The sequence below is a fragment of the Aegilops tauschii genome, chromosome 2, assembly GCF_002575655.3.
Source record: "Aegilops tauschii subsp. strangulata cultivar AL8/78 chromosome 2, Aet v6.0, whole genome shotgun sequence".
Taxonomy (NCBI): domain Eukaryota; kingdom Viridiplantae; phylum Streptophyta; class Magnoliopsida; order Poales; family Poaceae; genus Aegilops; species Aegilops tauschii.
Window position 1 is genome coordinate 490,591,726 of NC_053036.3, and position 12,831 is coordinate 490,604,556.

Here is a 12,831-nt window from a genome sequence, read left to right on the forward strand (position 1 = left end):
AATATTAACTAATTAAGATTAATTAACCTAATAACTAATTAACCTAATTAACTACTGTTAATTAGCTAACAGCCCCTGACAGGTGGGACCCACCTGTCAGGTTAACCAGGTCAACGGTCAACTGCTGACGTCATGCTGACGTCATGCTGATGCATTAATTAAATTTCGAATTAAATTAATTTATTAAATTCTAAAAATGATTTAAATCTTTAAAATTTAATATAAAATAAACCGTAGCTCGGATGGAAAAACTTTGTACATGAAAGTTGCTCAGAACGACGAGACGAATCCGGATACGCAGTCGTTCGTCCGCCACACATCCCTAACATATCAAACTCGCAACTTTCCCCCTCCGTTTCATCTGCCTGAAAATATGAAACATCGGGAATACTTTCCGGTTGTTCCCCCCTTCGTCGGTATCACCTACTACCGCGTTAGGGCACACCTAGCACCGCGTATTGTTATTTATTGTGTTCCCCCTCCGTTACTTCTTTCCGGTAGACCCCGAGACTACCGGCGACCCCCAGTTCGACTACGAAGTTGACGACCCCTCCTACTTGCCAGAGCAACCAGGCAAGCCCCCCCCCCCTTGATCACCAGATATCGCCTATTCTTCTCTCTAGTGCTTGCATTAGAGTAGTGTAGCATGTTACTGCTTTTGTTAATCCTATTCTGCTGCATAGTCTGTCATTGTTGCTACAGTTGTTACCCTTACCTGCCATCCTACTGCTTAGTATAGGATGCTAGTGTTCCATCAGTGGCCCTACACTCTTGTCCGTCTGCCATGCTATACTACTGGGCCGTGATCACTTCGGGAGGTGATCACGGGTATATACTATATACTTTATATACATGACACATGTGGTGACTAAAGTCGGGTCAGCTCGTTGAGTACCCGCAAGTGATTCTGATGAGGGGGCTGAAAGGATAGGTGGCTCCATCCCGATAGAGGTGGGCCTGGGTTCCTGACGGCCCCCGGCTGTTACTTTGTGGCGGAGCGACAGGGCAGGTTGAGACCACCTAGGAGAGAGGTGGGCCTGGCCCTGGTCGGCGTTCGCGGATACTTAACACGCTTAACGAGATCTTGGTATTTGATCTGAGTCTGGCCATTTGGTCTATACGCACTAACCAACTACGCGGGAACAGTTATGGGCACTCGACGTCGTGGTATCAGCCGAAGCTCTTCTTGACGTCAGCGACTGAGTGGCGCGCGCCGCATTGGACCGTAAGCTCGCGCTTGTATTAAGGGGGCTAGGTCTGCTTTCGACCGCGTACGCAACATGCAGGTGTGCAATGGGCGATGGGCCCAGACCCCTGCGCGCATACGGTTTAGACCGGCGTGCTGACCTCTCTGTTGAGCCTAGGTGGGGCTGCGACGTGTTGATCTTCCGCGGCCGGGCATGACTCAGAAAAGTGTGTCCGGCCAAATGGGATCGAGCGTGTTGGGTTATGTGGTGCACCCCTGCAGGGAAGTTTATCTATTCGAATAGCCGTGTCCCTCGGTAAAAGGACGACCCGGAGTTGTACCTTGACCTTATGACAACTAGAACTGGATACTTAATAAAACACACCCTTCCAAGTGCCAGACATAACCCGGTGATCGCTCTCTAATAGGGCGACGAGGAGGGGATCGCCGGGTAGGATTATGCTATACGATTCTACTTGGTGAACTTACCATCTACTCTCTTCTACATGCTGCAAGATGGTGGTGGCCAGAAGCGTAGTCTTCGACAGGATTAGCTATCCCCCTCTTATTCTGGCATTCTGCAGTTCAGTCCATCGATATGGTCCTTTACACATATACCCATGTGTTGAGGATATAGACCTGGGAGTCACCCGCCAGGAGGGCCGGGTTACACTAAGGGTCATTGCCAGAAGCCCGGAGCTAAGTTTCAAGATAAATGGGCCAGAGATGGGCCGAGACCCGGCGTGGCTTAAAGCCCGTAGTACAATCTTTATTGTTATAGTAGACTTGTAGTGTAAGGCAAGTATGGTTTAGAGTCCGAGCCGGACACTCTTATGAGCCGGCCGGGACTCTAAGGGCCGCTGGGCGTCAGCCTCCCTATATAAAGGGACGACCCGGCAGCGGTTTAGGGGCGACAACAATCTCATCGAGAGCCGGGCATAGTTGTTTAGCTCCCTGGCAATCGTAACCCTAATCAATAACACCTCGAACTGGACGTAGGCTTTACCTTCACCGTAAGGGGCCGAACCAGTATAAACCCTCGTGTTTCTTGTCCCGCATAACCCCTTCAAGCCTCCTAGTTGCGATGGCTCCACGACTAAGTCCTAGCTCAAGGACATCTGCCGTGACAATTCCACGACAGTTGGCGCCCACCGTGGGGCCGGCGCACGGTGGATTTGAGTTCTTGAAGGGCAGCTTCGAAGGGCTCAAGGGATACGCTGTGGGCCGGATGACCAAGAGTCGTCGCGGCAAGCTCTACGTCGACGATGCGGACTGGGGCCCCGACGCCGGCTCAGTGGAGTACGGGTGCCGTGTCCCCTTCGGTGGAATTCATATCTTCATCGGCAAGATTGGTGAGCCGGGCCCCGAGCCGGATCCCCGCGCCGATCTCATCGAAACGGCTCAGCACGCACGACCCGCCCGGGCCCGGCCTGCCTTAAAGCGCGCTTTTGTGGGATGCATCCACGGAGGGCCCTCTGATCCATCCGGGTCTGGTGATGAGGCGGCCGCCGGCTCTGACGGCGAGTCGGCCGCTGATGAGTCAAACTCGTTGTACCAACTTCAAGATGGCAGGCTCATGAGTTATTCCGATGGCGACAGTATTCCGGACCTTTTTGAGCCGCCAAGTCAGGTTGGAGTTTTTATGGCCGGCGCGCAGCCTGTTCAGGACCCCGTTGCCGGATCAGGAAACCCGGTGCCTTCCCCGGCTCAGGTGCTGATGGATCTCACGGACAAGATGACGGCCCTATTAACTGCCACGGTTGACCCGGCAGATCAAGCTCAGCATGATGCGGAGGTGGCACAGTTAAAATTGGATCTGAGGAAAGCTAAAGAAGATCTTGCAGCAGAAGGGATCAGGCTGGCGGCAGAGCGGGCGGCTCTCGACGCCCGGACTCAGTTGATTCAGGCGCAGTCCTTCCAACTCACGATGGATCAAAACGCGGCCAACAAGGTCATGAGAAGGAGGCATCAGAAGGCCCAGTCTCGACTCCCGCCGGTTTACGATCCGCGCAATCTCTTCAACACGCCGGGTGCGGGATCCAGTAACCCACCAGGAGTCATTGCGCCCGGGTCAGGACCCCTTATTCAGCCACGAGTGATGGGGCCTCCCCAGGTGCCCCCTGCCCCGCCTCAATATGTGCCAATACCCCCGGGCCATTATAATAACCCGCTGGAGAACATGGTCGCCGCGGCGGCACGGCTGGCGGCTCTGCCCGTTGATGGCGACTCTCCGACGGCTATTGAGACCCGCCGGGTCAGAGAAATCCTTCATACAGCACTGGCGCAACAAGAGGCGTACTCCTACAGCCGGGATAGGATCCACTCAACCCCTCGTCCAGGGCAGAGCCCGAGTTACAGCCGGCACATGGTCTCGGCGACCGGCTCAAGTAATGTCCAACGCCATGACCCGCCCCCTGGTCATGGCCCGGCTCATAAGGGAGCCTTCTACGTAGCAGACCAAGCACGCCAGGAGGCGGAGCAGGCGCCTCAATTGACGGCTTACCAGACCCCCCCCCCCCCGGCTTATCCGGCGACGTCCGTTGATGCGGGTATCCCTACCAGAACCGGGGGTGTCCCTTGTTTGGTGCCAGCTATCCGTAATGAACGTCTACCCAAGGACTTCAAAGGACCTAGGAAGGTGCCTAACTACACAGCAGACTTACAGCCTGCAGCCTGGATTGAGAGTTATGAGATGGCTATGGAATTACTGGAAGTCAGTGAGGCGGCCATGGCCAAATATTTCACCATGATGTTAGATGGAACTGCCCGCACGTGGTTGAAAGGGTTACCGCCGAACTCCATTGGGTCTTGGGCTGAGCTGAAAGCCCGGTTCATTCAAAACTTCAAAGATACCTGCAGGCAATCTATGTCAATCGTAGATCTGACTAACTGTAAGCAGCAGGAGGGTGAATCCACGACCCATTGGGTTCGCCGGGTCAAGGAGATCATACATTCATCGGATAAGATGGATGCCGGCTCTGCAGTCTTAATGTTGGAGCAAAACTGTCGCTTTGTGCCCCTAAAGATGAAACTCGGGCGGCTTAAGCGTGACTGTACTGATATGGGTACACTGATGGCGGCTCTTGTCAAGTACGCCGATTCTGATGGTACCAAGGATCCCCCTTCAGATGATGAAAGGACAGGGAAGGGAAAGAACAACGGCAGTGGCAAGAGTCCTCAGTTTAACCCGGGGAATCAAGGAGGAGGCAAGCGCAAGGCCGATGGCAGCCTAGAGTTTGTAGCCAACACCAACTCTCAAGGTAATAACCAGCGACGCAAGGGGAGGCCCCCTCCCCGAGGCGGCGGGTCAGGACCTTCTCTGGAACAGCTGTTGAATGAACCTTGTCCGAGACACGATTCTAGAGAGAAGCCAGCGACTCATCTGTGGAAGGATTGTGCTATCATGAAGGCCTTTAAAAACTACAATGGTCCGGGTGGCGGCTCAGGCTCCGGCGGCTTCCATGGCCCGGGCGGAGGGTCAAATTCCGGTCCTCAGAACGGTCAAGGGGGCTTTAATCAACAGTCTGGTCAGGGTCATCAACAGCAACAGGGGGGCTATCAGACCAACCCAAAGCAGCTTAGCGGTGGACAGTATCACGTGTTCACCACTAGTTTGTGCAAACGAGACGAGAAGCTTCACAAGAGGGCTGTTAATGCTGTTGAGCCGGCGGTTCCACGCTATTTACGGTGGTCGGAGCAGCCCATAGTGTGGAGTAGGGAGTATCACCCTCCCCGGGTGGATAACCCGGGCCACCTGGCCTTAGTGGTGGCTCCTCAAGTGGGAGGCTATAAGTTCACAAAGGTACTCATGGATGGAGGCAGCAGCATCAACATCCTCTATTATGAGACTTTCCGTCGTATGGGACTAGTTGATAAGAACCTCAGCCAGTCAAATACTATCTTCCATGGTGTGGTACCCGGTAAATCGGCTTATCCAGTCGGCAAGATCGAACTGGAAGTGGCCTTCGGTGATGAGAACAACTACAGGGTGGAGAAGTTGACCTTTGAGGTGGTCAAGATAAGAAGTCCTTACCACGCCATATTTGGACGGCCGGCTTACGCCAAGTTCATGGCACGGCCGTGTTATGTGTACTTACAACTCAAGATGCCGGGTCACAACGGGACCATTACGGTTCACGGCAGCTTTCCGTTACGGTTCTCTTATGGCCAAGGCTTTCCGTCATGGTTTTTACTGGCTGACGGCTCACGCTGATGCAGAGGACTTGGTCAGTAAATGTGATGGCTGCCAAAGGTTCTCACGACGGGCTCATGTGCCGGCTCAGGAGTTGAGGATGATTCCAATCGCCTGGCCCTTTGCGGTCTGGGGGCTTGATATGGTTGGGCCTTTTAAACGGTCCAAGGATAAGAAGACCCACCTCTTGGTGGCAGTGGACAAATTCACGAAGTGGGTGGAAGCTGAGCCAGTTAGCAAGTGTGATGCAGCCACGGCGGTTCAATTTATGAAAAAGGTGATCTTCCGCTTCGGCTTTCCGCACAGCATCATAACAGACAATGGCACTAATCTGTCCAAAGGCGCTATGGAGGAGTTTTGTCAACGAGAGCATATCCGGCTTGATGTTTCTTCAGTAGCTCATCCCCAGTCTAATGGTCAAGCTGAGAGAGCTAACCAGGAGATTCTGAAGGGCATCAAACCCCGGCTTTTGGTCCCTTTGCAACGGACGCCGGGTTGTTGGCTGGAGAAATTGCCCTCCGTCTTATGGAGCATCAACACTACTCCTAACAGGTCTACAGGCTTCACGCCTTTCTTCATGGTTTATGGAGCAGAAGCGGTTCTCCCCAGTGACATCCGTCATGATTCACCTCGTGTGGCGGCTTATGTTGAGACGGATAATGAACAGGCGCGCCAAGATGCTCTGGACTTGTTGGACGAACAGCGTGATGTGGCAGCCGCCCGTTCAGCGATTTACCAACAAGACCTGCGCCGTTATCATAGCCGCCGGGTCAAGTCACGGGTCTTTCAGGAAGGCGACCTGGTGCTCCGGCTCATCCAGGATCAAACAGATGCACACAAGTTATCCCCACCTTGGGAAGGGCCTTTTGTGGTCAGTAAGAACTTGCACAACGGGTCATATTACCTCATTGATATCCGGGAGCATAAAGACTCGCGTAAATCTGAGGAGGAGACCCGTCGGCTGTGGAACATAGCTCAGCTTCGGCCTTACTACACTTGAGCTACCGGCTCTTGTGGTGTATATATTTATCTCAGCCATGTATATATTATGATAAGCAATAAAGCAGGGCCTCTGTCCTTTTTTCTCCTCCAAATATACGTGTCATACTAATTTGAAAGGAGGATCCGGCTTATGATCACATTCGAATCTAGCCGTAAGCAGTAAGATCACGTGGGGGCTTCCTGTTCAAACATGGGTCGTATTCGAACCAAAGAGAACATAGCTGTCGATACCCATTTGATTCGCAAAGTGCCGAGCTCATTGGGAGGTTGCCTTTGGTCATATTTGAATCATAGTGTAACCCCTCTGAGAACCGACGTGGATCGTATTCGAATCAGCGTCGTTAAACAATTTTCAGAATCACTTGGGGGCTTCCTGTTCAAACATGGGTCGTATTCGAACCCAAGAGAACATAGCTGTCGGTACCCTCTTGATTGGCATCGCCACACCCATTGGGGGCTATATGATCGTATCCGAATATTGGCTTAAAACCCTTTCGGGCCGGGTCTCTGGTCGTATTCGAACTGGAAGCCCCTAAGTTCCGATTTATCGCAAAGTCTACTCTGATTATGACAACGTGTGCATGGCCGGGTTTTCACTTGCCGGCTTAATTTTGGTTTATCTTGTTCATTGAGCATCATGGATGTCATCAAGACAAGTAAATTCGAGTTAGGATACCAACCGTGCTACCCGGGTTATTTAACCCGGAAGTATGCTTACAGGCTGTTGAGTGTGTTATCACGACTGTGTTCAGAATATAGTTAAGAGCCAGTCTTTTTGGTTTGTATTCCGGGTTATCCATCTCAAACACCTGATTCTCACGGCGGTAAGCCGCCTTGCGACTTGTGATTTGCCTTTCTATGCAGATACTTAAAGGTACTTTTTAAGGTTGAGAAGGACAAAGGGATAATTACGACCCGGAGGAACACAAAGGATAATTTCAAGAGTTTCCAGCATTCATTACGTGCACGATGGCACGGCAGAGATAAAATGTTGCACCTAGTCTATTACAAAATTCTTCAAGTCTCAAGGTTGGAGCGTTGTTCGGTGAACCGCCAGCCGCTTTACGATGCCTGCTGGGTTGAAGTCCCCGGCTCGTCTTCTGCTCCGGTTGATCCCAAGACCTCGAAGGTTGACGACTTCCAGTCGATGCCGCTGAGAGCTTCGAACTGGGCTTCTTCGTCAATTAACCCGGCCGGGTCAATCTCGGGGGCGAAGGTGTGCTGACGAGCCGGAGGAATCAGACTAAGAGCTTCATAGCGAGGGGTTGGAATCCTCTGATTCTCCGCGTTGTACCCCGGCTGATACTTGGTTAAGTCGGTGTCGTTCCCGATGATGGTGGCCACCGGGCGTACAGCCTTAACACACGCTACGAAGTCCTTCTGGTCGAAGGTGGAGCCGTCTTCCTTCAAGCTCGGGTAACCCAGTGCGATGTCTGCCGGGTCTAGCTCCGGCAGGAATGCTTTGGCCCGGCTCAGCGCGGCAATTGCTCCGGATCTTGCGGAGGCTCGGCGTAGCTCCTGGATCCGCTGTGGCAGAACAGCAAGCCGGCGCAGGACTTCGGCCAGATGGGTTGGCACCTCGTTGGATAGGGCCACCACAGCTAAAGCGCACTGTGACCCGGTGTAGAGTTGTTCCACCAGGGTGTACACGGCCTTTAGCTTGGTGACCACGCTCTGGTTCAAGTTGGCGCTTCTGGAACCTGTTTAACAACATCAGATGACCCGGTGACAAGGATGAATCAGGAGATGTAAAAATTCTAACATAAATGAAAGCCGGTGAGGCGACTTACCGAAGATGGCAGCTACCATTTGGGACACTTGGCGCTTTAGGCTGGAGAGTTCGGCGGTTTTTTCAGAGAGTGCCTTCTCCGCCTGTTCCGCCCGGGTCATCAGTGCAGCTTTCTCCTCAGCCCAGGCCTTCCGCTCAGCGTCGAATTCAGTCTTCAATTTCTCCTGAGCGGCGATGCTGGAGACAAACTTGGCATTCGCCTTCCGGGTCTCCATCTCTTGAGTCTTTAACCGGCTCTTGAGATCCGCCAGGTCCGACTCTAATTTCTTGCTAGCAGCGTGCATATATTTCCGGGTTATTGACAGTCATTCTATAAAGTCCCAAGCGCTTTCCAAGCAAAGACACTTGGCACTTGGGGGCTAATGCATATTGAACGTATCTATTTATGTACGGCCGGCTCAGTTCAGTAAGCCGGAATCTAAGTCTACAACATATTCAAGTATAAGTGCTAGACTTGGGGGCTAGGATGACAAGGATCACTATGCAGAAATAAGAAAACAGCAGAAGGTTACCTCAGATTTCTGTTGGATCTGGTTAACCATGGCGATCTCGGCGTCTCGGCTCTTGTGAACTTGGCTGATGTAGCCTGAGACAAGCTCTCCAATGCTTAAATCGGTGTAGCTGGAGAGATCCAGATTCACCCGATGGGGTTGCAGCAACTCCCCCTTCGTGGAGCATTTGGCCAGTGCGGTCGGCCTCCCCGGCTCAACATACTCCGTCCGGGTAATTACCACGTCCGGGTCGTTAGCTGGTGGGGCTGAGCCGGACGCCTCCGGATTAGCTGACGCTTTGGTCGTTGTCTTGGTGGTCGGGGCAGGGGCTTCAGGCGCCGTATCCATGGGAATGGTGGCCTCGGAGGCAGCTGGCGGATCTTGAGCCGTCGTTTCCGGCTCAGGCAAGTCCAGCACTCCGGCTGACCTGGTCTTCTTTGTTCTTTTGGTGAGCTTTGCCTGGGCACTGAAAAGACAGAAGTGTTAGGCATACAAAGAGTAAATACAGACAGATAATGTAAGGTGATTGTTATTACCCGGGTGCAGTCTTGAAGGCCGGCAGACTTGATTGCAGGGAGTCACCCGAAGAGGGGGAGGTCTCCTGGTAATTGGAGTCAGAAGAATTAAGTGGTTGACGGATAACACCCGCCAACGGATGAAAAGGGTACAAGTGAGAAAAGACCTCGGTGCGACGTTTCTTTGTCGCGTCGGGTAACCCGGCGGAGAGGTCGGTGTCCTTGCGGGCCCGGGTGAGACGCCGGCTTTCGTGAACCTGCTGCTTCAAAAGAAATTGAGGGTCTTGATGAGCTAATGGATGAGAAAAGCTTACTTTCCGGGTTACCCTTCGGACTTTCAGCTGTGGCAAGGCTCCGAGTCGGAGGGGAGTAATGTTACCTCTTCAATCACCGGGTTACTGGCGCCGGTGTCATCCTGTCAATAAGCAAAATGATGGTAAAGTGGACAGTAGCAACCAGTAAATACGGCAAGAGTTTAAAGGTTTAAGGTTTACCTCTGACTCGGAGCTATCGCTTAATTGCAGGAGCTCCGAAGCAGTGGGTCTGTTTCCCTTTTTGCGAGGGGCGGCTCTCTTGGCGGCTTTCTTCGCCTTCCTGGCCTTCTTGGCCGCCTCATGGTCATACTTGACCCGCCAGAATTTATCATCAGCCTGAAAAATACAGTAATGAGGTCTTAGTAAGATGACAGGTAAAAAATGGAAAGGTTAAAGTCAGCGGCTTACCGCTGGGGCTGGATTGGTCTTGCAGAACGAGGCTAGCCCGGTTCTTCCACAGTCTGCCAGGCTCTCGTTTAACAAAGCCTTGGTCTCTTCTTCCGCAATTTCTTCTGGAAGATCATTGCGACTGTGCCTCTGCGGGTCATCCTTTCGCCCGGTGTACTCACACATTAAGCCGGGGCGGCGGCTCAATGGGATCACCCGCCATGAGATCCAGACCCAGACCAGATCAATTCCGTTCAGACCATTGCCTAGCAGGGCCTTGATCTTGTTGATCGTTGGAAGCAAAGACTGGCGTTCCGCGGCAGTAAGTTTGTCGGATAACGGGTGAGTCGGCTCCAGGCATGTTGGGCGAAAGCCGGGTAGTGGATTCTCGTCAGCCGGGGATGTATCTTGGCAGTAGAACCAAGTCATATTCCAGTCCTTAGGGTGGCTCGGCGGCTCTGCGTAAGGGAACAGACAGTCCCTACGTCGCTGGATGGAGATGCCGCCTAACTCTAGACTTGGCCCGTTGGCACACTCATTTTGGCGGTTCAAATAAAACAGTTCTCTGAAGAGCAGTAGACTCGGCTCTTCTCCAAGATATACTTCACAAAAGACTGGGAAGTTGCAGATGTTGGATATGGAATTGGGTCCTATATCCTGAGGTCGAAGGTCAAAGAAGTTGAGCACATCCCGGAAGAATTTTGAGCCGGGCGGTGCAAAGCCCCGGCTCATATGGTCCGCAAAGATCACTACCTCCCCCTCCCTCGGCTGTGGTCTTTCTTCGGACGGATCAGGGGCACGGTAGGACATCACTTCCTTCCTGGGCAGATATCCGGACTTAACGAAGTTGGCCAGGGTCTCATCAGTGACGTTGGATCTCATCCAGTTGCAAGTGATGGGAGCTTTGGCAGGCATGGTGACGGTTGGTGATCTATGATAAAGAAGAAGGTGTCCGGGTTAATTATAAGCCGGAGTTTATCATTCAAACTACAATGACGGCTTATGAAGGGGACTAATGGTATGTATTGACACGGTGGGTTATCTAAGCTGTCAGGGCATTCAGGATGAGTTGGTCATCCACGGCTTACTGCGGTTAAGTCGGAAGATACTACAGAGCATGGTTCTCTTTAAACCGGAAAGTTCTACGGCGCGTGTTTTCTATAAGTCGGAAGCATAAGCCGCCAAGATTCAAGGGCTGCAGTTTTTACTAAGTGTGGTAAAACAGATTTCATATATTACAGTAACTTTTTCGGATCAAAATGGTCGGGCAAGATGAAAATTTTCTAGACCTAAAGAAACAGAAACAGGAGAAGCTCTTAAGGTGGAACATGGTCTTTAAGCAGTAAAAAGAGGATTTTTTGCAGATGGAATGGATCTCGAACATTTACCGCAAAGGTTCTACGAAGAGTTAAGATCAACGGGGGCAGTGACTACAGGGGTTACTGAAACTTGCGGCAATGGTGAAGAACGCGAAGAACACAAGATGAACCCTACCACAGATTGGTTCTAGCAAGGCAGGGAAGACTCACCGGAGTTGAGGAAGAGCGAAGGTCGCCGCCGTTATCTGGTCCGGGTCAGGGTGATGCAGCGGCCGGGTCGATGAAGATCAGGGGCGCGACGGCGGCGGCGGCAGAAGCTCGGGCAGAGGAACGACAGCGCGAGGAAGAAGAAGGAGACTGTGAGAAGAGAGTGCCGGGCCGGCCTATTTATAAGGCAAGTCATAAGTGGGCGCGATATTCAAGGAGACCGCGGCGTGGTTATCTCCCCCTCGCGGCGCCTCGATTTTCGGAAAGACAGTAACAGCAGAGATCCGTTGTGGATCTGGCGGAGTAAAAAACGGACTTAATGGAGGATGACGTCACGGCGGATTATCCGGAGTCCGGAGAATGACGTCACACCGGGTTATGGCCTTCACACGAACGGTAAGCCGTAGATTTTTTCTGTCGGCAGAGTTGAAGATTGACACGAGCCGGCTCAAGTCAATCTGGGGCCTAATGTTGAGGATATAGACCTGGGAGTCACCCGCCAGGAGGGCTGGGTTACACTAAGGGTCATTGCCAGAAGCCCGGAGCTAAGTTTCAAGATAAATGGGCCAGAGATGGGCCGAGACCCGGCGTGGCTTAAAGCCCGTAGTACAATCTTTATTGTTATAGTAGACTTGTAGTGTAAGGCAAGTATGGTTTAGAGTCCGAGCCGGACACTCTTATGAGCCGGCCGGGACTCTAAGGGCCGCTGGGCGTCAGCCTCCCTATATAAAGGGACGACCCGGCAGCGGTTTAGGGGCGACAACAATCTCATCGAGAGCCGGGCATAGTTGTTTAGCTCCCTGGCAATCGTAACCCTAATCAATAACACCTCGAACTGGACGTAGGCTTTACCTTCACCGTAAGGGGCCGAACCAGTATAAACCCTCGTGTTTCTTGTCCCGCATAACCCCTTCAAGCTTCGTAGTTGCGATGGCTCCACGACTAAGTCCTAGCTCAAGGACATCTGCCGTGACAATTCCACGATACCATGCATATGTAGTGTAGCTCCTTGCTTGCGAGTACTTTGGATGAGTACTCACGGTTGCTTTTCTCCCTCTTTTCCCCTTTCTATACCTGGTTGTCTCAACCAGATGCTGGAGTCCAGGAGCTAGAGATCCCGAGGATGATTCTACATGGAGTTCGGCTTCGAGGAGTAGTTAGGAGGTCCCAGGCAGGAGGCCTGGCCTCTTCGATCGTTGCTACTTTTGTGCTAGCCTTCTTAAGGCAAACTTGTTTAACTTATGTCTGTACTCAGATATTGTTGCTTCCGCTGACTCGTCTATGATCGAGCACTTTTATTCGAGCCCTCGAGGCCCTTGGCTTGTATTATGATGCTTCTATGACTTATATATGTTTTAGAGTTGTGTTGTGATATCTTCCCGTGAGTCCCTGATCTTGATCGTACACATTTGCGTGCATGATTAGTGTA